The sequence below is a fragment of the Salvelinus alpinus genome, chromosome 2 (assembly GCF_045679555.1).
Source record: "Salvelinus alpinus chromosome 2, SLU_Salpinus.1, whole genome shotgun sequence".
Lineage (NCBI taxonomy): Eukaryota > Metazoa > Chordata > Actinopteri > Salmoniformes > Salmonidae > Salvelinus > Salvelinus alpinus.
The window spans coordinates 110399129-110424460 of NC_092087.1; the positions used below are offsets into that span (position 1 = coordinate 110399129).

The window sequence follows — 25332 nt, forward strand, 5'->3', positions numbered from 1 at the left end:
CACCAGCAGAGCTGTGGGAGACCACCTCAAGCCCCTGGTAGAGCCGGGGGTGGTGTTTACCACTCCACCAGCAGAGCTGTGGGAGACCACCTCAAGCCCCTGGTAGAGCCGGGGGTGGTGTTTACCACTCCACCAGCAGAGCTGTGGGAGACCACCTCAAGCCCCTGGTAGAGCCGGGGGTGGTGTTTACCACTCCAACACTCCTTCAGCAGGCTGGAAAAGTGATACTGTTTTTCATACTAAGTGGGAACAAGAGTCTGTTGATTGGTCATTGGGTTCATTAGTTGAAATCAAATCAAGCTTTATTTATACAGCACATTTCAGACATGGATGCAACACAATGGCTTCACAGGAAAAAACAATGAAAATATATTTGACTCAATTTATAAGGATTGTTAATAAAATTGATTACAGACCGATTTATTATACAGCGTCCATGTGTATAAGCTGCAAGTACGTTGAAATTAAATAGTTTTCTTTTCAACTTTCAACTAAAACCAAACTTATATTGTATGTCGGGCATAGTCTTATTTTCAACGACATTTTGCAAGGTGGGATATCCCCAATGTCACAGTTTAAACGTGTCCAAATCAATAGTCCGAATGCAAAAACAGTTTGTGATAAATTGAAAACCTAAATGTAAAATGTACTATATACACAAACATCTGCCACAATAATCATATTACTTAAACAAGCACCTTATAAACTGCACAAGCACCAGAAACACTGTTGTTTTGACAAGTAGCAATAAATCAATGATATCGATTAGGGGGGAAATCAGGTTGTACGTGCTGTTGAAACTAACATCTAAAATAACACATGGAAATGGGAGATATATTTTACCTCACTGGTTAGAGGACAACATGCAGAAGACAGTCAGCTACATTTTGGAGTAATGCATTTAAATGTAGGGGTCGCTAAACAAAGGAACGCAACACTTATTTGTCATAACTCATCGATATCATGTTGAAATCAATTGTGTGACAGAAGGGAGATGAGGTTGCACGTCCTGTTAAAACTAACAGCTCAAAAACCACACGGAATCTGGGAGTAATGTGTACATCCCTGGTTAGTGGACAACTTGTAGAAAACAGCTCGCTACATTTTGAGGTGTTGCATTTTGATTAAAGTGGGTCACCAACGTGGTAAGTGTAACACAGCTCTTTTTGTGTCACTTTTTTGTTAAATAACATAAATAGTACTCTTTCAATTCAGAGCCTGGAATTTTCCCAAGTATAATATCCATATCACGCTGAAATCAAATGTATGGGGCAAACGTTTAGGGTTCTACATTGTGAAATTCCTTAAAAAACTCCTACTACATTGTGACATTAATTAATTGATATCACGAAATAACTCCTTCATGTATGTATTGTCTGATGTTTGATCAGACATCTTTTATCAGAGTATCTCTTGTCACACTGATCACAGCTATAAGGTTTCTCTCCTGTGTGCATTCTCTTGTGTAGAGACAGATGGCAAGATTGACCAAAACTCTTCCCACATTGACCACAGCTAAAAGGTTTCTCTCCTGTGTGTGTTCTCTGGTGCACTGTCAGCTCTCCAGATTGACAAAAACTCTTCCCACATTGACCACAGCTATAAGGTTTCTCTCCTGTGTGTGTTCTCTGGTGCACTGTCAGCTCTCCAGATCGACCAAAACTCTTCCCACAATGACAACAGATATAAGGTTTCTCTCCTGTGTGTGTTCTCTGGTGTAGAGTAAGAGAGCGAGATGTTGTAAAACTATTCCCACATTGACCACAGCTGTAAGGTTTCTCTCCTGTGTGTGTTCTCTGGTGTTGAGTCAGATGCCAAGATTGACCAAAACTCTTCCCACATTGACCACAGCTGTAAGGTTTCTCTCCTGTGTGTGCTCTCTGGTGTTGAGTCAGAGTTTTAGATTCAGCAAAACTCTTCCCACATTGACCACAGCTATAAGGTTTCTCTCCTGTGTGTGTTCTCTGGTGCACTGTCAGCTGGCCAGATTGACCAAAACTCTTTCCACATTGATCACAGCTATAGGGTTTCTCTCCTGTGTGTATTCTCTGGTGCACTGTCAGATCTCCAGATCGACCAAAACCCTTCCCACATTGATCACAGCTATAAGGTTTCTCTCCTGTGTGTATTCTCTGGTGTAGAGTCAGATGGCCAGATGTAGTAAAACTCTTCCCACATTGACCACAGCTATAAGGTTTCTCTCCTGTGTGTATTCTCTGGTGTTTTGTCAGATGGCCAGATGTAGTAAAACTCTTCCCACATCTACCACAGCTATAAGGTTTCTCTCCTGTGTGTATTCTCTGGTGCACTGTCAGCTCTCCAGATTGACCAAAACTCTTCCCACATTGATCACAGCTATAAGGTTTCTCTCCTGTGTGTATTCTCTGGTGTAGAGTCAGACGGCCAGATGTAGTAAAACTCTTCCCACATTGACCACAGCTATAAGGTTTCTCTCCTGTGTGTGTTCTCTGGTGCACTGTCAGATCTCCAGATTGACGAAAACTCTTCCCACATTGATCACAGCTATAGGGTTTCTCTCCTGTGTGGATTCTCTGATGAATTTTAATGCCCGATGAGGTGAATCTCTTCCCACAGTCAGAGCAGCAGTGAGTTCTCTTCCCTGTGGATCTCTGCAGGTGTTTATTGAGGTGTTCTGATCTGGAGAGCCTCTTCTCTGCCTCTTCAGCATCATGAAGTTGTTGAGGCTCCCCAGAGGATCCACGATAGTCCCGTCTCTCTCCTGTGTGAACAACAAAGTCAGATGATTAAAGGCCCACAACAGTGGAAATCCACTGTAAAAGGTGATGCCAACAGCGTAGCCATGATGTTGTACAACAATTGACGTCTGTAATGAATGTTAAAATTATTTGACAATTGTCTTAAAATGAGCAAGAATAGTCATATATTGTCTTGTTTTCACATTAGTAGTAACATCTAAGATTGTAGACTAGAAATAAGTTATTCATGTTGTTGAAACTCTAAGCAGTGTGCCAGACGACTTTTGGTCTCCAATATAGTATAGGCCCCTTTCTGTGTTTAATAAAATTGTATGAGGAAACCGATAGTTATGGATGTACTATATCTGCCTGGAGCAAAAATGGTGAGCAAAGATTTTAGTTTTTCACAATGTATTCTGAATGTGAATGGGGGAAAACTCAGAGGAGTAACCTCCATTTCCAGGTTGCTTATTAGTACATTTCACACTACTTTGGATTATAATTGTAAGGCTCGCTTGAATGTCCTGCTTAATATAATGTTTGCTACAGTATTAAGAACTGCGTTAATGACAGTATCCATTTGGGTGGTGTCAATAAAGTTATGATTTTTTTAAAAGTATTTTTAATTAAATTTCGTTTTTCACCTTTATTTAAACAGGTAGGCCAGTTGAGAACAAGTTCTCATTTACAACTGCGACCTGACCAAGATAAAGCAAAGCAGTGCGACAAAAAAACAACAGAGTTACACGTGGGATAAACAAACGTACAGTCAATAACACAATAGAAAAATCTATATACAGTGTGTGCAAATGGAGTAAGGAGGTAAGGCAATAAATAGGCCATAGTAGCGAAGTAATTACACATTTTGAAATTAACACTGGAGTGACAGATGTGCAGATGATGATGTGGAAGTAGAAATACTGATGTGCAAAAGAGCAAAAAAAGTAAATTAAAAAAAATGGGGATGAGGTAGGTAGTTGGATGGGCTATTTACAGATGGGCTGTGTACAGCTGCAGCGATCGGTAAGCTGCTCAGATAGCTGATGCTTAAAGTTAGTGAGGGAGATATAAGTCTCCAACTTCAGCAATTTTTGCATTTCGTTCCAGTCATTTGCAGCAGAGAACTGGAAGGAAAGGCAGCCAAAGAAGGTGTTGGCTTTGGGGATAACCAGTGAGATATACTTCCTGGAGCGCGTGCTATGGGTGGGCGTTGCTATGGTGACCAGTGATCTGAGTTAAGGCGGCCTAGCAAAGACTTATAGATGACCTGGAACCAGTGGGTTTGGCGACGAATATGTAGCGAGGGCCAGCCGACGAGAGCAGTGGTATATGGGGCTTTGGTGACAAAACGGGTGGCACTGTGATAGACTGCATCCAGTTTGCTGTGTAGAGTGTTGGAGGCTATTTTGAAAATGAAATCGCCGAAGTCAAGGATCGGTAGGATAGTCAGTTTTACGAGGGTATGTTTGGCAGTGTGAGTGAAGGAGGCTTTGTTTGCGAAATAGGAAGCCAATTCTAGATTTAATTTTGGATTGGAAATGCTTAATATTAGTCTGGAAGGAGAGTTTACAGTCTAGCCAGACACCTAGATATTTATAGTTGTCCACATATTCTAAGTCAGAACCGTGCAGAGTAGTGGTGCTAGTCGGGCGGGTGTGGGCAGCGATCGGTTGTTGATTGATCGGTTGTTCTTATCGGCTGTTGAGTCTGCTGATAAGAATACGGTGATTGACAGAGTCGAAAGCCTTGGCCAGGTCGATGAAGACGGCTGCACAGTACTGTCTTTTATCGATGGCGGTTATGATATCGTTTAGTACCTTGAGCGTGGCTGACGTGCACCCATGACCAGCTATGAAACCAGATTGCATAGCGGAGAAGGTACGGTGGGATTCGAAATGGTCGGTAATCTGTTTGTTAACTTGGCTTTCGAAGACCTTAGAAAGGCAGGGCAGGATGGATATAGGTCTGTAGGTTTGGGTCTGGAGTGTCTCCCCCTTTGAAGAGGGGGATGACCATGGCAGCTTTACAATATTTAGGAATCTCGGACGATACGAAAGAGAGGTTGAACAGACTATATATATATATATATATATATCTATATCTATATACCTTAATAAAAGGCACATGATAGCCAGCTTGGAGGTTTCCAAAAGGCATTCAGGCCAAAGAGTTCAATCTTGGTTTCATCAGACCAGAGAATCTTGTTTCTCATGGTCTGAGAGTCCTTTAGGTGCCTTTTTGGCAAACTCCAAGCGGGCTGTCAGGTGCCTTTTACTGAGGAGTGGCTTCCGTCTGGCCACTCTACCACAAATGTCTGATTGGTGGAGTGCTGCAGAGATGGTTGTCCTTCCGGAAGGTTCTCCCATCTCAACAGAGGAACTCTAGAGCTCTGTCAGAGTAACCATCGGGTTCTTGGTCACCTCCCTGACAAAGGCCCTTCTCCCCCGATTGCGTAGTTTGGCCGGGTGGCCAGCTCTAGGAAGAGTCTTCCAAACTTCTTCCATTAAAAAATGACTGTGTTCTTGGGGACTTTCAATGTTGCAGACATTTTTTGGTACCATTCCCCAGATCTGTGCCTCGACACAATCCTGTCTCGGAGCTCTAAGGACAATTTATTCGACCTCATTGCTTGGTGTTTGCTCTGACATGCATTGTCAACTGTGGGACATTATATAGACAGGTGTAATCACACACAATATGATTTCATGTGGCACAAACAAAAACACAAATTCTCAGTCAAAAATATAAGTCAGAATACAGCCTTTCTATTCTCTCATGTTATTTCAGGATCTCTGAATGTTCTTCCACACAGAAAGCAGTGGTAGGACTTTTACCGTGTTTATCCTCTAATGCTCCTTCAGGCTACTTGACCAGGTAAAACCCTTTCCAGACTGGGAGCATTGGAAAGGCTTTTCTCCTCTGTATCCTCTCATGAGCTTTAAGGTCCGCCATTTATGAAAATCTATTTTTACACTGGGAGCAGAAAATGGTTTTCTCATGTGTGTATTCTCTCATGCCTTTTCAGGTTAGTTAACATGGTAAAACTCTTTTCACACTGGGAACATTGGTAAGGCTTTTTTCCTGTGTGTATCCTCTCATGAGCTTTCAGGTGCCCTATCTGAGTAAAACTCTTTCCACAATGGGAACATTGGTAAGGCTTTTCTCCTGTGTGTTTCCTCTTATGAGCTTTTAGGTCCCCATCCGGATTAAAACTCATTCCACAGTGGGAACGCTTTTCTCCTGTCTTGTGCCTTTTCAGGTTAGTGAACACGGCAAGACTCTTTCCACACTGGGAGCATTGAAAAGGATTTTCTCCTGTGTGTGTCCTCTCATGCAGTTTTAGGTTCCCTAACCAGCAAAAACTATTTTCACAGTGGGAGCAGTGGTGTTGTCTCGCTGGTCTGGGCGTCTCTGGGTCTGGTTCCCCTGAAGGACTCTTCCCGCTGTCAGAGTGAGAGTCTGGTTTCTCTCCTTGCAAAGACACACAGAGTATGTCGTTAAACAGAGACCTAAATGAAACCTTCACATGATAAAACTGTCTTCCTATGAAGTTTAATCTAGACTAGATCCCTCAATAAAAGAGCAGAACTGGTCATCACAGAGTGGCTGTAGTGCTTTGTAGGCTGGGTAACTCCATTTGAATTCAATAAATTTTGACAGCATCCCTTTTGATTTAAAAAAATCTTTCCTTACATGTTTGACTATGGAAGAAGTGGTAAGAAAGTGACTTCATGTAACTGAATGTAAAAACATTCATGAGATATACAGTACCAGTCAAATGAGTGGACACACCTAGTCATTCAAGGGTTATAAATATTTGTTTTACCATTTTCTACATTGTAGAATAATCGTGAAGTAATCAAAACTATGAAATAACACATGGAATCATGTAGTAACCAAAAAAAGTGGTAACAATTCTAAATACATTTTAGATTTTTCAAAGTAGCCACCCTTTACCTTGATGACAGCTTTGCACACTCTTGGCATTCTCTCAACCAGCTTCACCTGGAATGCTTTTCCAACAGTCTTGAAGGAGTTCCCACATATGCTGAGCACTTTTTAGCTGCTTTTCCTTCACTCTGTGGTCCAACTCATCCCAAACCATCTCAATTGGGTTGAGGTCAGGTGATTGTGAAGGCCAGGTTATCTGATGCAGCACTCCATCACTCTCCTTTTCGGTCATTGGGTCGTTGTCCTGTTGAAAAACAAATGATAGTCCCACTAAGCGCAAACCAGATGGGATGGCGTATCGCTTCAGAACGCTGTGGTAGCCAGACAGGTGCGCGCCTTTCCAAATCATGTCCAATCAATTGAATTTACCACAGGTGGACTCCAAACAAGTTGTAGAAACATCTCAACGATGATCATTGGAAACAGGATGCACCTGAGGTCAATTTCAAGTCTCACAGCAAAGGGTCTGAATACTTATGTAAATAAGGTATTTCTGTTTTTTATTTGTAATAAAATGTAAAAAAAATTCTCCAAACCTATTTTCTCTTTGTCATTACGGGGTATTGTGTGTAGACTGATGAGGAATTTTATTTATTTAATCCATTGTAGAATAAGGCTGTAATGTAACAAAATGTGGAAAGATTTAAGTGACAAAAAAGGGGGTTAAAGACTTAAAGACATGTAAAAATATAGATATAATTTTTTACATCTCTTAGATATCAGACAGACACTTCAGAACAAACTTCCTTTAGATGTTCTGGGGGAAACACTGTTACTATGGTTACTGTTGTTCCATGTTTTGAATGTTATCCAATGTGTTACTATGGTTACTGTTGTTCCATGTTGTGAATGTTATCCAATACGTTCCTATGGTTACTGTTGTTCACTGTTGTGAATGTTATCCAATGTTTTACTATGGTTACTGTTGTTCCATGTTGTGAATGTTATCCAATGTGTTCCTATGGTTACTGTTGTTCCATGTTGTGAATGTTATCCAATGTGTTACTATGGTTACTGTTGTTCCATGTTGTGAATGTTATCCAATGTGTTACTATGGGTTATAGCAGTATGGACAAATATTTTTTGTTGATACTTCCATGGGTCTTACAGTTCAAAATCAAATAGCAAAATTATCCTTGGTATAACCTTCTTAAAACAGTACAATACAGGGGAAGCCCTTCATGTTGTTTAAACTTTCTTAAAACAATTCCATATAGCTTAGAAGAACCCCCCCCCCCCTCCCCCCCTCAGACAGGTCTTAGACTGTAATGGGTTAAAACTATCTGAGACTTACATTACTCTGAGACTAGTTATCCTGGGATCTAACATTACTCCGAGACTAGTTATCCTGGGATCTTACATTACTCTGAGACTAGTTATCCTGGGATCTAACATTACTCTGAGACTAGTTATCCTGGGATCTAACATTACTCTGAGACTAGTTATCCTGGGATCTTACATTACTCTGAGACTAGTTATCCTGGGGAATAGTTTTAATACATTTGCAAAAAATCTAAACCTGTTTTTGATTTGGCATTAAGGGGTATTGTGATGGCATTATGGGGTATTGTGTGTAGATTGATGAGGATTTAAAAAATAATCATCAATTTTAGAATAATGGGATGCACCGATATCACATTTTTGGCCAATATTTTCCTTGCCCCAAAAAACGATACCGATAACCGATATTTACAATTTTAGAGGCCTTTTAACATTCTAGTACAGCATTCTAATAGTTAACACACACACGGATGCAGCGGTCTAAGCCACTGCATCTCAGTGCAAGAGGCGTCACTACAGTCCCTGGTTCGAATCCAGGCTGTATCACATCCGGCCGTGATTGGGAGACCCATAGTAGTTGTCTATTATTGGTGTAGAGAGGAAGACAAAGGAGAGGGATCCCACATGTGGATAGGAAGACACAAATTATCATTATTACTGGAAAATATTCATTTAAAATCCAGGAATTGAACAACTTTAGCTCTCTATGTCAAGCCAGTAGGCTACAGTAGGATGTAACTCTCTAGGTCATGCCAGTAGGCTACAGTAGGATGTAACTCTCTAGGTCATGCCAGTAGGTTACAGTAGGTTGTATCTCTCTAGGTCAAGCCAGTAGGCTACAGTAGGTTGTAACTCTCTAGGTCATGCCAGTAGGTTACAGTAGGTTGTATCTCTCTAGGTCATGCCAGTAGGTTACAGTAGGTTGTATCTCTCTAGGTCATGCCAGTAGACTACAGTAGGTTGTATCTCTCTAGGTCATGCCAGTAGACTACAGTAGGTTGTAACTCTCTAGGTCATGCCAGTAGGTTACAGTAGGTTGTATCTCTCCAGGTCATGCCAGTAGGTTACAGTAGGTTGTATCTCTCTAGGTCATGCCAGTAGGTTACAGTAGGTTGTATCTCTCTAGGTCATGCCAGTAGGCTACAGTAGATTGTAACTCTCTAGGTCATGCCAGTAGGCTACAGTAGGTTGTAACTCTCTAGGTCATGCCAGTAGGTTACAGTAGATTGTATCTCTCTAGGTCATGCCAGTAGGCTACAGTAGGTTGTAACTCTCTAGGTCATGCCAGTAGGTTACAGTAGGTTGTATCTCTCTAGGTCATGCCAGTAGGCTACAGTAGGTTGTAACTCTCTAGGTCATGCCAGTAGGTTACAGTAGGTTGTATCTCTCTAGGTCATGCCAGTAGGCTACAGTAGGTTGTATCTCTCTAGGTCATGCCAGTAGGTTACAGTAGGTTGTATCTCTCTAGGTCATGCCAGTAGGCTACAGTAGGTTGTATCTCTCTAGGTCATGCCAGTAGGCTACATAATAGCATAATAACACATAATATGCATAGCGATCTGGAGACAACTCCTATAGTGTTTTTATCAAAGTTGTCGGTATGTCACGTGTTCACATAACAACTTATGCATTACGAAACTTCTGTTGGATCAAGTAAACCTCACGTAGCAAATAAGCCATTCGTTTTGTTGTTGACCAAATTCGACACTTTCCATATTGGGTTGATAATTGTTTCCACTTGGATACAACCTACTGTAACCTACTGGCATGACCTAGAGAGTTACAACCTACTGTAGCCTACTGGCATGACCTAGAGAGTTACAACCTACTGTAACCTACTGGCATGACCTAGAGAGTTACAACCTACTGTAGCCTACTGGCATGACCTAGAGAGATACAACCTACTGTAACCTACTGGCATGACCTAGAGAGATACAACCTACTGTAACCTACTGGCATGACCTAGAGAGTTACAACCTACTGTAACCTACTGGCATGACCTAGAGAGATACAATCTACTGTAGCCTACTGGCATGACCTAGAGAGATACAACCTACTGTAGCCTACTGGCATGACCTAGAGAGATACAACCTACTGTAACCTACTGGCATGACCTAGAGAGATACAACGTACTGTAACCTACTGGCATGACCTAGAGAGTTACAACCTACTGTAACCTACTGGCATGACCTAGAGAGTTACAACCTACTGTAACCTACTGGCATGACCTAGAGCGTTACAACCTACTGGCTTGACCTAGAGAGCTAAAGTTGTAAAATTCCTGGATTTTAAATGAATATTTTCCAGTAATAATGATAATTTGTATCTTCCTATCCACATGTGGGATCCCTCTCTTTTGTCGTCCTCTACACCAATAACAGACAACTACTGTGGGACTCCCAATCACGGCCGGATGTGATACAGCCTGGATTCGAACCAGGGACTGTAGTGACACCTCTTGCACTGAGATGCAGTGGCTTAGACCGCTGCATCCGTGTGTGTGTTAACTATTAGAATGCTGTACTAGAATACTTAAAAGGCCTCTAAAATTTTAAATATCGGTTATCGGTATCGTTTTTTGGGGCAAGGAAAATATTCGATATCGGTATTGGCCAAAAATTTAATATCGGTGCATCCCTTTATTCTAAAATGTTTCACAATACCCCATAATGACATCACAATACCCCATAATGACATCACAATACCCCATAATGACATCACAATACCCCATAATGACATCACAATACCCCATAATGACATCACAATACCCCATAATGCCAAAGCAAAAACAGGTTTAGGTTTTTTGCAAATGTATTGAAACTATTCCCCAGGATACCTACTCTCAGAGTAATGTAAGAACCCAGGATAACTAGTCTCAGAGTAATGTAAGAACCCAGGATAACTAGTCTCAGAGTAATGTAAGATCCCAGGATAACTAGTCTCAGAGTAATGTAAGATCCCAGGATAACTCGTCTCAGAGTAATGTAAGATCCCAGGATAACTAGTCTCAGAGTAATGTAAGATGCTTGGAAAAAGAAGCTGAAAAGAATAACAGAACGGCACCATTAGAACTAAAATGTGTCGCCTGGATGTCAGACCCCCAACCCTCCAAACTGTAAATAAATAATAAAATGTGTATCCTGGATGTCAGACCCCCAACCCTCCAAACTGTAAATAAATAATAAAATGTGTCTCCTTGGCAACATTAGAACCTCGGTACGTTTACTGTGTACTGGGTCGAGACAAAGGAATGATGTAAACAAATAATCCAAAATATTTTTGTCAATGAGACAGTATATAAACAAAGGAATGACCGAACCCCCTTTGGTGACTGAATGCTTGTAAGGAAAACTAGATGATCAAAACATTAAATCACATCAAATAAGCCTGAGTGGTTTCACCTCCTCCCAGACTATACAGCATACTACATTTATAACTATACATAGTTATACAGGATACTACAGTTATACAGGATACTACAGTTATAACTATACATAGTTATACAGGATACTACAGTTATACAGGATACTACAGTTATACAGGATACTACAGTTATAACTATACATAGTTATACAGGATACTACAGTTATACTGGATACTACAGTTATAACACGGTTCTTCAATAATTACACATAATTCTTAATACTGTAGCTGTTTAGTTACAGTCACATGTTCATCTATCATCAGCTGATCCAGGAAATCATTTTCTGAATGACAGTCACATGACAAACATCACAACATGCAACAACAACCAAAGTGCTTCTTCATTCATTACTCTGGTAAAGACAGTTATGCCGTGCTCCACGTTGGATCCAACATCCCTAACAAATTGATGTTTATAATGTTATTGTCTGCTTGATTTACTGTAGAGTCTCGTTAGTCTGTTTGGACACAGAGATATTTAGCTCATAATGTGTAGAGAACTGTTCATTGATGGATAGACTATTGTACAACACACAGAGCTATTTTCCTTTATTAAGGACATTTAGAATGACATCACATTACAGAGTAGCCTAGTGGGATTATTCACAAAATTATCTGGCGATCAGGTTATGAAATGTCATGACAAAGACATTTTAGTTTCCATGTTTCACCTGAATTATTAAGTTGTTTATAGTCCTAGGTCTATGTTGTTGTTAGGTGAAGTTAAGTGTCCTACAGTAGGTCTATGTTGTTGTTAGGTGAAGTTATGGGTCCTACAGTAGGTCTATCTTGTTGTTAGGTGAAGTTATGGGCCAATTTGTTAAACAGTTAATGTACAAACCCTCAGTTTCAGGCTGATGGCAAAGCTAGCTAAAGAGCATTTTACTGGTTGAAGTGTTTTATAAGTATAAAGCAGTTGATTTGCGGCAATAACACAAACATATTAAGCAGGAGATTCAAACGAGCTTTACAGTTATAATCCAAAGTAATGTGAAATGCACTCATAAGCAACCTGTAAATGGAGGCTGTTTTTGCTGTCAGCCTATGAGAACTCCACTGAGTTTTCCCCATGGTGGTGAATTAGTGAATAGACACAGAACTTAATGTGAGTTTCCTTCAGTAGCACTCCTGATCTTGCGCTGATTATGCGCTGTAATATTCAGAATACATTGTGGAAAACTAAAATCTTTGCTCACCATTTTTGTTCCAGGCAGATATACTACATCCTTAACTAGTGGTTTCCTCATTACCAGATATACTACATCCATAACTAGTGGTTTCCTCATTACCAGATATACTACATCCATAACTAGTGGTTTCATCATTACCAGATATACTACATCCATAACTAGTGGTTTCCTCATTACCAGATATACTACATCCTCATTAGCAGGGAGGAGTTTCTGCAACCGAATTGTGTTGTATCGCCCTCCTGCCGCAATTTTACAAACACAGAAAGGGGCCTATATTGGAGACCAAAAGTCATCTGGCACACTGCTTAGGATTTCAACAACTTTAATAACTTATTTCGAGCCTACAATCATCGATGTTACTTCTGTGAAAACGAGAAAACAAGACAATTGTCAAATACTTTAACAGGCGTCAATTGTTGTACAACTTCATGGGTATCACCTTTTACCTCAAATTAACAGTGGATTTCTGCTGTTGTGGGCCTTTAACCTTCTGTCTGACATTGTCATTCACACAGGAGAGAGACGGGACTATCGTGGATCCTCTGGGGAGTCTCAACAACATCATGATGCTGACGAGGCAGAGAAGAGTCTCTCCACATCAGAACTCAAGAAACACCAGCAGAGATCCACAGGGAAGAAATCTCATTGCTGCTCTGACTGTGGGAAATGTTGCAAATCTTCATCAGAACTTATAATACACCAGCGAGTACACACAGGAGAGAAGCCTTATAGCTGTGATCAATGTGGGAAGAGTTTTACTAGATCTAGCTATCTAACTATACACCAGCGAGTACACACAGGAGAGAAATCTTATACATGTGATCAATGTGGGAAGAGTTTTACTCAGTCAAGCTCCCTGAAATCCCACCATAGAACACACACTGGAGAGAAACCTTATAGCTGTGATCAATGTGGGAAGAGTTTTGCTAAATCTAGCCATCTGACTGCACACCAGAGAACACACACAGGAGAGAAATCTTATGGCTGTGATCAATGTGGGAAGAGTTTTACTTATCTAAGCAACCTGATAGTACACCGACGGGGACACACAGGAGAGAAACCATATAGCTGTGATCACTGTAGGAAGAGTTTTACTACATCTGGCTATCTAACTATACACCAGAGAACACACACAGGAGAGAAACCTTATGTCTGTGATCAATGTGGGAAGAGTTTTACTCAGCTAAGCAGCCTGACAGGACACCGGAGAACTCACACAGGAGAGAAACCTTATGGCTGTGATCAATGTGGGGAAAGTTTTACTACATCTAGTTATCTGACTAAACACCAGAGAACTCACACAGGAGAGAAACCTTATGGCTGTGATCAATGTGGGAAGAGTTTTACTGCATCTAGCGATCTAACTAGACACCAGAGAATACACACAGGAGATAGACCTTATGGCTGTGATCAATGTGGCAAGAGTTTTATTCAGCTACAAACCCTGAAATCACACCGGAGAACTCACACAGGAGAGAAATCTTATAGCTGTGGTCAATGTGGGAAGAGTTTTACTACATCTAGCTATCTGACTACACACCAGAGAACACACACAGGAGATAAACCTCATAGCTGTGATCAATGTGGGAAGAGTTTTACTGATTCTAGTCAACTGATTAGGCACCAGAGAACACACACAGGAGAGAAACCTTACAGCTGTGATCAGTGTGGGAAGAGTTTTACTACATCTAGCTATCTGACTATACACCAGAGAACACACACAGGAGAGAAGCCTTATAGCTGTGATCAATGTGACAAGAGATACTCTGATAAAAGATCTCTGATCAGACATCAGAAAATACATACATGAAGAAGTTGTTTCATGATATCAATGAAATGTCACAATGTAGAATGTTTTAACATTGTAGTAGGAATATTTTAATGATGTCACAATGTAGAACCCTAAGCGTTTGTTAAACTGATTTTAGGGAAAAAGAGGAAAAATCCAGGCTCTGAATTGAAAGAGTACTATTTATGAGATTTATCAAAAAGTGACTAACAAAATGTTGGTGACCCACTTGAATCAAAATGCAACACTTCAAACTGTTTCTGCATATTGGTTATTGATTTGGACACGTTAAAACTGTGTTTTGACATTGCACTATTCCCATTTATCAAAATGTCATTCAAAAGATTTTGAAAATAAGACTATGCCTGACGTCCAATATATGTTCTGTCCAGTATATGTTCTGTTGTAGTTGAAAAGATGTATTTTCGGGTCGATTTTTTTCAATGACTTGAAAACTGCTTAATTTCAACGTACTTGCAGCCGATACACCTATAATCAATTTTTATTAACAATCTGACATCACTCCAGTATTTCTTGACAACATTCAAGTGCTAATTGTCTTTATTCCACTACTGAAGAAGCATGACTCAAATCACCTCATATATTCAAACATTCAGCCTGACAAAAGATACATGTTTTATTATTCCATGCCTCACCATTAAGTTAATTATTGCCAATACATATTAACAAATGGGTGTACATTTGGTTTTGATATTTCTTATTTACAATTATGTAACATTTAGTAATCATAGTTATTCATGCAACCAACTTGACATTTTTGGGTACAATTATATTGACATTGTTACCCTGCTTTTATATCCAACAACATATATCCAACAACATGCCTATCTAGTGAACCCCGAAAAGAGAGAGAAGCTCCGCAGTGAGGTGGAAAGTTCCTACGAATATCGCAGGAGTTTCCTCTTGAAATCAGACATGTCTGTGGTAAGGACAACTTGGTTGCTGATAATCTCAAGGGTGGGCAGTCAAATAGATTTGTGTTTTGCATTTAGCCAGTGAGTTACCATGGTCACAATTTATTCTGACACGTTTTTCTGTTTTGGATATTAGTTTTATCTCTTATTCTTTTCTGTGTTTTTTTGAAACTGCACTGTTAGGGGCTCGTAAGTAAGAGTTCCAAGTGTTGTATCCGGCGCATTGTGACTAATACAATTTGATTTGAGTTTTGTTTGGGCTCGTTCCAAGGGGACGAGAGTTCTAGAAGCTAGTGAGTTTTAGGAAGACGAGAGTTCTAGAAGCTAGTGGGTTTTAGGAAGACGAGAGTTCTAGAAGCTAGTGAGTTTTAGGAAGATGAGAGTTCTAGAAGCTAGTGAGTTTTAGGGAGACGAGAGTTCTAGAAGCTATGGAAAGAAAAATGATTAAAAAAATAATATGATTGTATATTATTATTTAGAAGAACGTGTTTTTTTCTTGTTTTTAATTGTTGACAGCCAGTGGACACCATGTTTATATTGTAGAAGGTGAAGCATTGTAGATGATTATGTGAAATGGAAGTTGTAGAGATACTCTGAATGATTGGCTATGAAAAGCCAACTGACATTTACTCCTGAGGTGCTGACCTGTTGCACCCTCGACAACCACTGTTTGAACATCTTGGCCATGTTCTGTTATAATCTCCACCCGGCACAGACAGAAGAGGACTGGCCACCCCTGAGAGCCTGATTCCTCTCTAGGTTTCTTCCTAGGTTCTTGTCTTTCTAGGGAGTTTTTCCTAGTCACCGTGCAGGAAGCAAACCAAAATGTATTTATACATTTTATTTATGCATTGCTCATGATACATGAAGCATCGTTACCCATCGCTCCACAAAAGCCGCGGCCCTTGCAGAGCAAGGGGAACCACTACTTCAAGGTCTCAAAGCGAGTGACGTCACCAATTGAAACGCTATTAGCGCGCACCACCGCTAACTAGCTAGCCATTTCACATCGGTTACATACACAACAAACATAAGAGGATAAAAACAGAAGAAAAACAACTTAAAGACTAATGAACATTGGAAGGAAATGCCATTAATTAAAATATAAACAATATGATGCCATATAGATATAGATCAATATCCAACCCAACCCAAAATATAAGCTTGTTTTTTTTAGAACTAACAGAGTCACTGACAACTAAACATGGGGGGTTTTAGGAGTATCTGAAAGATACTATGGGGGTGTCACTGAAAGTTGACTAGTAACAACAACTGGGACATAAAAGACACCAACCATGAGACCCACTAAATCTGCCCAAGAAGAGGCAAACAAAAGAAAAACCCACAATAAACTTAAAGACAGGAAGCAAACCAAAAAGGTAGAGCAACTAAAGGTGTTGACTCTCCACATCTATCAAGACAACTGGAGCACTGGGCCAGACACTCTTAAATAGAACCTGGACCAGCTCAGGTGAAACACCTTCCCACTAACGAGATGGGCAAGCCAGAACAGGTGTAACACATACTGACTAATGAGGTGACACAAATCAGTGCGCCCAACGTGCTAACGAGCTATACGTGCTAAAGTCCAACCTCAAAACATAAATGGAAAAACCAAAGACTAACACCTTAAGAGAATGTGCACCACCAACAGAAAACAACTTCCAATTCACATTCATAAAAACATGGTGTCTACTGGCTGTCAACAATTAAAAACAAGAAGAAAAAAAACTTTCTTTTTCCCTTCCTAAAACTCACAAGCTTCTAGAACTCTCGTCCCCTTGGAACGAGCGCAAACATAACTCATCTCTAATACGGAAAGTCAAAATAATTTCTGATCCATGGACCGCACTGGCTAAACACAAATCTTTTTGACTGCCAAACCTTGAGACAATCAGAAACCAAGTTGACCTCACCATGGACACAAGCACCAAAAACGCTGCTGTTTTGACAAGTAGCAATAAATCACTGATATCGATTAGGTGGTAAATCAGGTTGTACTTGCTGTTGAAACTAACATCTAAAATAACACATGGAACTGGGATATATCATTTAGCTCACTGGTTAGAGGACAACCTGCAGAAGACAGTCAGCTACATTTTGGAGTGATGCATTTAAATGTAGGGGTCGCTGAACAAAGGAACACAACACTTATTTGTCATAACTCATCGATATTATGTTGAAATCAATTGTGCGAGAGGAGGTTGCACGTCCTGTTAAAACTAACAGCTCAAAAACCACACGGAACCTGGGAATAATGTGTACATCCCTGGTTAGAGGACAGCTTGTAGAAAACAGATCGCTACATTCTGAAGTGTTGCATTTTGATTCAAGTGGGTCACTAACATGGTAAGTGGAACACAACTCTTTTCTTGTTAGTCACTTTTTGTTAAATCTCATAAATAGTACTCCTCCCCTGAGGCTGATATCCATATCATGCTGAAATCAATTGATAAGGGGGCAAACATTTAGGCTTCTACATTGTGACATCATTAAAATACTCCTACTACAAAGTGTTAACATTCTACATTGTGACATTAATTCATTGATATCATGAATCAACTCCTTCATGTATGTATTTTGTAATATTTGATAAGATATCTTTAATCAGATTATCTCTGGTCACAGCTAAAAGATTCCTCTCCTGTGTGTGTTCTCTGGTGCATTGTCAGATCACCAGATGAAACAAAACTCTTCCCACATTGATTACAGCTAAAAGACTTATCTCCTGTGTGTGTTCCCTGGTGTACTGTCAGATCACCAGATGGAACAAAACGTTTCCCACATTGATTACATATAAAATACTTCTCTCCTATGTGTGTTCTCTGGTGTACTGTCAGATCGCCAGATGGAACAAAACTCGTCCCACATTTACCACAGCTATAGTGTTTCTCTCCTGTGTGTGTTCTCTGGTGTACAGTCAGAAGGCCAGATGAAACAAAACTCTTCCCACATTGATAACAGGTATAAGGTTTCTCTCCTGTGTGTGTTCTCTGGTGTCGCGACAGATTGCAAGACTTCGTAAAACTCTTCCCACATTCATCACAGCTATACGGTTTCTCTCCTGTGTGTGTTCTCTGGTGTCGTGTCAGGCTAGTTGAATGGCTAAAACTCTTCCTACATTGAATACAGCTATAAGGTTTCTCTCCTGTGTGTATTCGCTGGTGTGATATCAGGCTGGTTGAATGGCTAAAACTCTTCTCACATTGAGTACAGCTATAAGGTTTATCGCCTGTGTGTGTTCTCTGGTGTGATATCAGGCTGGTTGACTGGCTAAAACTCTTCCCACATTGAGTACAGCTATAAGATTTCTCGCCTGTGTGTGTTCTCTGGTGTATTATCAGGCTGCTTAGCTGAGTAAAACTCTTCCCACATTGATCACAGCTGTACGGTTTCTCACCTGTGTGTGTTCTCTGGTGTGTTATCAGGTTGCTTAGCTGAGTAAAACTCTTCCCACATTGATCACAGCTGTACGGTTTCTCTCCTGTGTGTTTTCTCTGGTGTGTTATCAGGTTGCTTAGCTGAGTAAAACTCTTCCCACATTGATAACAGGTATAAGGTTTCTCTCCTGTGTGTGTTCTCTGGTGTCGTGTCAGATTGCAAGACTTAGTAAAACTCTTCCCACATTCATCACAGCTAAAAGGTTTCTCTCCTGTGTGGATTCTCTGATGAATTTTAATGCCTGATGAGGTGAATCTCTTCCCACAGTCAGAGCAGCAGTGAGATTTCTTCCCTGTGGATCTCTGCAGGTGTTTCTTGATGTGTTCTGATCTGGAGAGACTCTTCTCTGCCATGTCAGCATCATGATGTTGTTGAGGCTCCCCAGAGGATCCACGATAGTCCCGTCTCTCTCCTGTGTGAACAACAAAGTCATACAGATGGTTAAATGCCCACAACAGCAGAAGTTTATTTGAGGTAAAGGGTGATGCCCAGAGCGTACCCATGAAGTTGTACAACAATTGACGTCTGTTAAATTGAACAATTAAGACAGTCAAGATAGGAACAATAGTGATATTTTGTCTTGTTTTCACATTAGTAGTAACATCGATGATTGTCGGCTAGAAATAAGTTATTCAAGTTGTTGAAACTCTAAGCAGTGTGCCAGACGACTTTTGGTGTCCAATATAGGCCCCTTTCTGTGTTTGCTAAAATTGCGGCACGAGGGCGATGCATACGCAATTTGGTTGCAGAAACTCCTCCCTGCTAACCACTAGTTATGGATGTAGTATATCTGGTAATGAGGAAACCACTAGTTATGGATGTAGTATATCTGGTAATGAGGAAACCACTAGTTATGGATGTAGTATATCTGCCTGGAGCAAAAATTGTGAGCAAAGATTTTAGTTTTCACAATGTATTCTGAATGTATATTACCACACAAGACCAGGAGTGCTAGTCAGGGAAACTCACATTAACCTCTGGTGTCTATTCACTAATTCACCACCATGGGGGAAAACTCAGGGGAGTTCTCATAGGCTGACAGCAATAATAGCCTCCAATTCCAGGGTGCTTATGAGTGTATTTCACATTACTTTGGATTATAATTGTAAGGCTCGTTTGAATCTCCTGCTTAATATGTTTGTGTTATTGCGGCAAATCAATTGCTTTAAACTGAAACACTTCAACCAGTAAAATGTTCTTAGGCTTTGCCATCAGCCTGACAATGAGGGTTTGTACACTAAGTGTTTGACAAATTGGCCCATAACTTCACCAAACAATAACATAGACCTACTGTAGGACCCATAACTTCACCTAACAATAATATAGACCTACTGTAGGACCCATAACATTACCTAACAACAACATAGACCTACTGTAGGACCCATAACTTCACCTAATAACAACATAGACCTACTGTAGAACCCATAACTTCACCTAACAATAACATAGACCTAGGACTATAAACAATTTAATATTTCAGGTGAAACATGGAAACTAAAATGTCTTTGTCGTGACATTTCATAACCTGGTCACCAGATAATTTGGTGAATAATCCCACTAGGCTACTCTGTAATGTGTTGTCATTCTAAATGTCCTGAATAACGGAAAATAGCTCTGTGTGTTGTACAATAGCCTATCCATCAAGGAACAGTTCTCTACACATTATGAGGTAAGTATCTCTGTGTCCAAACAGACAAACGAGACACTACTGTAAATCAAGCAGACAATAACACATTATAAACATCAATTTGTTAGGGATGTTGGATCCAACATGGAGCACGGCATAACTGTCTTTACCAGAGTAATGAATGAAGAAGCACTTTGGTTGTTGTTGCATGTCGTGATGTTTGTCATGTGACTGTCATTCAGAAAATTATTTCCTGGATCAGCTGATGATAGATGAACATGTGACTAACAAAAGAGCTACAGTATTAAGAATGATGTGTAATTATTGAAGAACCGCGTTAATGACAGTATCCATTTGGGTGTCAATAAAGTTAAGGTGACTCTCGGTTAAAACCATTGGATTTTGCAAACTCTGAAGTTATTTAGGATTTCTGTGTCCATGACAACTGTTTTCCCAGCGTAACATAAGGAGACACTAACTGCGTCAGTTTTGTCAATTTATTCATTGTCTTTCATTTGAAACACTTCTGTCAATGTTGAGTAAGGACGCACACCTGATTACGCATTTAGAAGTAGGACTAGTCTACCTGGCCTGAGCGCAAATGAAGGCCTATAAATGTGCCCATTTGGGGATGTCTGATAGTATTTCTGATTGTCTTAATGCACCACTAATGAGTTGTGGAGCTTCTCAAAGCACATTTCTCTTCACCTCTAACAGCATGTAAACAAAGTCTAATCAAAATCAATTTCAAATGACAATAGTTCCTTAAAGTATTTGAAAAATATTTCCAGCTCTCGCCCTTTCGATAACCACTCATCATGAAAGGGAAAAATGTAATGCTCTGATCCAGTGGAAATGTCATAAAATACCTGATTACTTCTTATCCCTTACACAAATAGCCTACAGCTGTGTCTGTCCAGAACTCACTGGAGCAGGAAACTGAGGGCCTAGAATATTTTATACAATGTTGCAAGCTTGTTGTAGACAGGCCATGTGCAGCCGAAGTGATATGTAAGATATTTTTATCAGGATATTTTCTAAATGCAGAATGCAATGTTTTTATGTGTTGGCTTTATGTAGGCAATTTTTTACATAGTGGGCTATAAAAGTTACTTTTAGATTTGTATAATTTTCATTTAGATTTAGATAGAATGTAGATTAATCACAGACAATGATTGAGATACTATTATAAATTAAATGAAACTGTTCCAGTAAAATGAACATATGAAAATCATAACTGGCACCAGATCAGTAGAAATGGTAAGATACATTTGCACTACAAATGTAGGTTGCTGACTGCTTGTGTAGCCGATTACCAGCAACGTCAGAATGTATGAAGGACAGCAGGAGGAGGATCGGGAAGAGTTTCTTCTCTTCTGGTTGGGCGTTATTGATGTAATGGCATGAAAATAAATGCTGAATATTATACAATGACTTATCAACAGCTCTAACAATTTGACCCCCACAGGAAATCTACACTGGCAATTCTACAATATACTATATAGCCTAGAAACCTGGTTAAACTATCATTATGACATAATGGATGAATTCTAGAATATACTATATAGCCTAGAAACCTGGTTAAACTATAATTATGACATCATGGATGAATTCAAGAATATACTATATAGCCTAGAAACCTGGTTAAACTATCATTATGACATCATGCATGGCCAGTCCTTGTATTCATAGTGTAGTGAATTCAGGGGGTAGCCCTGAACTGGACTCAAACCTGGGTCAAGCGACTGTCAAGCCAACACCTTATAACTGTTACGCCAAGATGTCTGAACTTCTTGACGAGGTCCCTAGGTTTTGTGTTAAGGTTGATACAATAGCTTTCTCTATGAATTTGAGTGGTTACATTTCTCCTACCCCCATCCCTCAGCTGTTTACCAAACCAAGTCTCTGGGCAGCCATTTTGTTTCTGTTTAAATCCTAGATTGCCCTTTTTAAAAAAGCCACACAACAATCAATCAACCAATCTGCAGTCAACCAATAACAAAGCTGAAATTCCACCACTGTTTTGGTAATAAGATGATGGGGCTGGAGAAATGTAACTACTCTCAAATTCATAGACAGACCAATGGATGCAAAGGACTGACCATCCATGATATCAACATTAGCGTTTTAACCATGTTGAGTCTTTACAGTGTTGGTTTACATAGTTTTACCCTGTTTTTAGGATATAGGATACAGTGTTTGTTTTTGTCAACATTACTATTGGACCAGGTCTCTCTTGGAAAGATTCTCAATGAGAAAAAAACTGTATAAATAAAATAAATTAAAAATTAAAAACATGTTGAGGCTATACAGTGTTGATTTACATTGTTTCTAAACATTGGAGTAAAAAAGCTTATTTGGGGTTCTGATGGGGTACAACAGTTGAACTAAGCTCATGAGGCATGTGTTATATTCTTCAAGAATCAATGGCTATATATAAATAATTTAAAAATCACAATATGGATGTAGCAATTGCAGATTTCCCCTTTAACACCAAACATCAGTTCAACAACTGCAGAGTTTGTGCCTCTGTATTAAGACAGTACTTACTTTTGTTAATCAGGGCCCGGTTTCTCAAAACCATCTTATGGCTAAGTTCACCGTTAGAACCATTGGATGCCTTAAGATGCGTTTGGGGAACCGGGCCCAGATATCCAGTTTCCTCCTCTTCTTCCTCCTCCTCCTTTTTCAATGTGACAGCCATATCCTCCTCCTCCACTCCATAAACTGCATCCTCCTCTTTCTCCTCTTCTTTCACAGTAACATCCTCCTCCTGTATCACTCTGAACGCGTCTTCCTCTTCTTTTACTGTAACACCCTCCTCCTCTTTCACTCTGAACGCGTCTTCCTCTTCCTTCACTGAAACGTCTTTCTCTTCTTCTTTCACTGTAACAGCCTCACCCTCTACTTTATGATTTACTGTGACATCCTCCTCTTTCACGATAATGTTCAGCCCCATAGCTTCTTGCTCCGTCCAGCAGAAATCCTCTTCTTTAACAGGAGGAGAGAAGTTTAGTGAGCTCATGGTCGGGGATAACAGCTAGCTAGCATTAGCGTAGTGCTAGGCTAATTTATCAAGCCAACTCAGTTAGCTGACTAACAACAACTTAAATATGAAATGAAAAGTAGATACGATATAATTGTGTGGATTACACAGTGGCTGTACACCGACATAGTCCAAAGAACTTCAATATTTCGGCTATTTTGACTAGCAGGTTACCAAGGTGTCTGACTAGCTGTTGATGTTGAAGAAGCGTCCCGTCCACTAGAATATACGTCACAGTGGCAGAATCACCTGAAAGACGCACATCGCCATCTGCTGACTGGAGTTGGTATCGCAGTTGAGAAAATACTTTCAGACAAAAAGCTAAAAAGCGACTGCCCCTAAAAACCAACGACTCCCTTTGAAAATGTGGCATCAGAAACATTTATTATAGTGTAAAAATGTACTACAAAGTGCAGCTAAATAGAATAACTTTGGTCATACCCAGTCAGCACGTGACGTCCAAGGACGTTGAATTATGGGCGATATCAGGTCTGTCTGTTGTGGCCGCTATTTCGCCCCAAAATAGTCATCCCAAATTTGGCTGTGTGTAACTATGTAAATGTCTCTCGGACAAGGTGACTTTTATCAATATACACTCTAAAAAGTAAAGGTTCCTGGAGTATCCTTTAGGGGTTCTTCAAATTGAAACTGTGGGGGAACCCCTACAAGTTATTCAAAGAACCTTTTGTGGGAACCCCTAAAAGTTCATTGAAGAACCCCTTATCATGGTTCCTCAAAGAATCTTTTGGGGTTCATTTTTCCCTCCATTATAAAAACATATTTTAATAATAATAACAATATTGATTTAAATAATTAATTGTTTATTTAGTGGCATCACAAATGTGAATTAATATTTGCAAAACAAAACACATTACAAAATTGCAACATTTCTGCAGACATGTCAGACCATAATAAATAATACATTTACTTTGTAGAGTGCTTTTCATGACATTTAAAATATATAAAATAATGATGTACAATAAAAACAATATACATTAAAAATGAATCATAGGTAAACTAACAATATTGTAGACTTGATGCTAAATACAGATTTTTCAGCTTCAGTGTGTATATCGTATCCACTTAGTTATGTTAGGAAGTTTGCCATCTTTATGACCAGCCCTGGTAACTTCACCCCAACTTCTCTTCTCCCCAGAACACAGTAACTTAACAACATAAGTGTTTTTCTGACATTTTTGGGAAATTTAAGGGAAAATAAAAAATACAGCCCGAGCTAGCAGAGCCCCAAGTCCCACGGGGACGTCCTCGAGGGCGTGGATGTTCTCCCCATCAAAGGCCAGCGGGATTTCACTCTCATGGTGAAATGGATTTCCGCCGATGTGCAGTAAAGGAGTGAAGAGCGGTGAAATCTGTGTCAACAAAAGTAAGAAAAGATTAATACACATACAATTAACAAAGAACATAACAAATGTTCAGCTGTAGTTTTATATAAGCATGCACACCTATGTTTATGAAGAAACAGATGATTGGTGCATAGGCATACCTTGTCATGGACATAAAGGCGAATCGGGTCCTCATTGAAGAGGTAGGGCAAGAGCAGAATCACTGCTGTGGTCTCCAGTCCTAGTAAAGTAAAGCAATGATCTTACTACACTTGCTAATTTTATTACAAAATACATTAGAGAAAGGGAAGGAATAAGAGCAAATCCATCTTCTGTATTGTCCTTCAGGAACTGTCAAAATAGCAGGATGATGTCCTCACCCCTGCCTCGCCTCTCTACCTTTGCTAGTCCTTGAATTATCTTTTTGTCTATATCCATTCCATGGACTTGATTAATTTCCGAGAAGATCTGAAAAGATAATTTGCACACATTTGTATGCTAATAGATTTCAGTTTGTATTGACTACTATGTAGGTTAAATGTACACTTCAAATGCAGCTGTCCTACAACAGATCTGTACCTTCTTC

At 39.8% G+C, this 25332-nt stretch overlaps 1 protein-coding gene, 1 long non-coding RNA gene and 1 pseudogene across 2 annotated transcripts in view; 1 reads left to right on the plus strand and 2 right to left on the minus strand.

Moving 5' to 3' along the window:
- Positions 1-25332, minus strand: part of LOC139548974 (zinc finger protein 180-like) — a 155079-nt gene that overhangs the window by 86516 nt on the left and 43231 nt on the right. The gene's annotated exons all lie outside the window — the stretch shown is intronic.
- The window catches only part of LOC139550495 (uncharacterized), an 88916-nt gene that overhangs the window by 4769 nt on the left and 58815 nt on the right, over positions 1-25332 (plus strand). The window lies entirely within an intron of this gene.
- Positions 261-23602, minus strand: LOC139552267 (zinc finger protein 585A pseudogene; annotated as a pseudogene).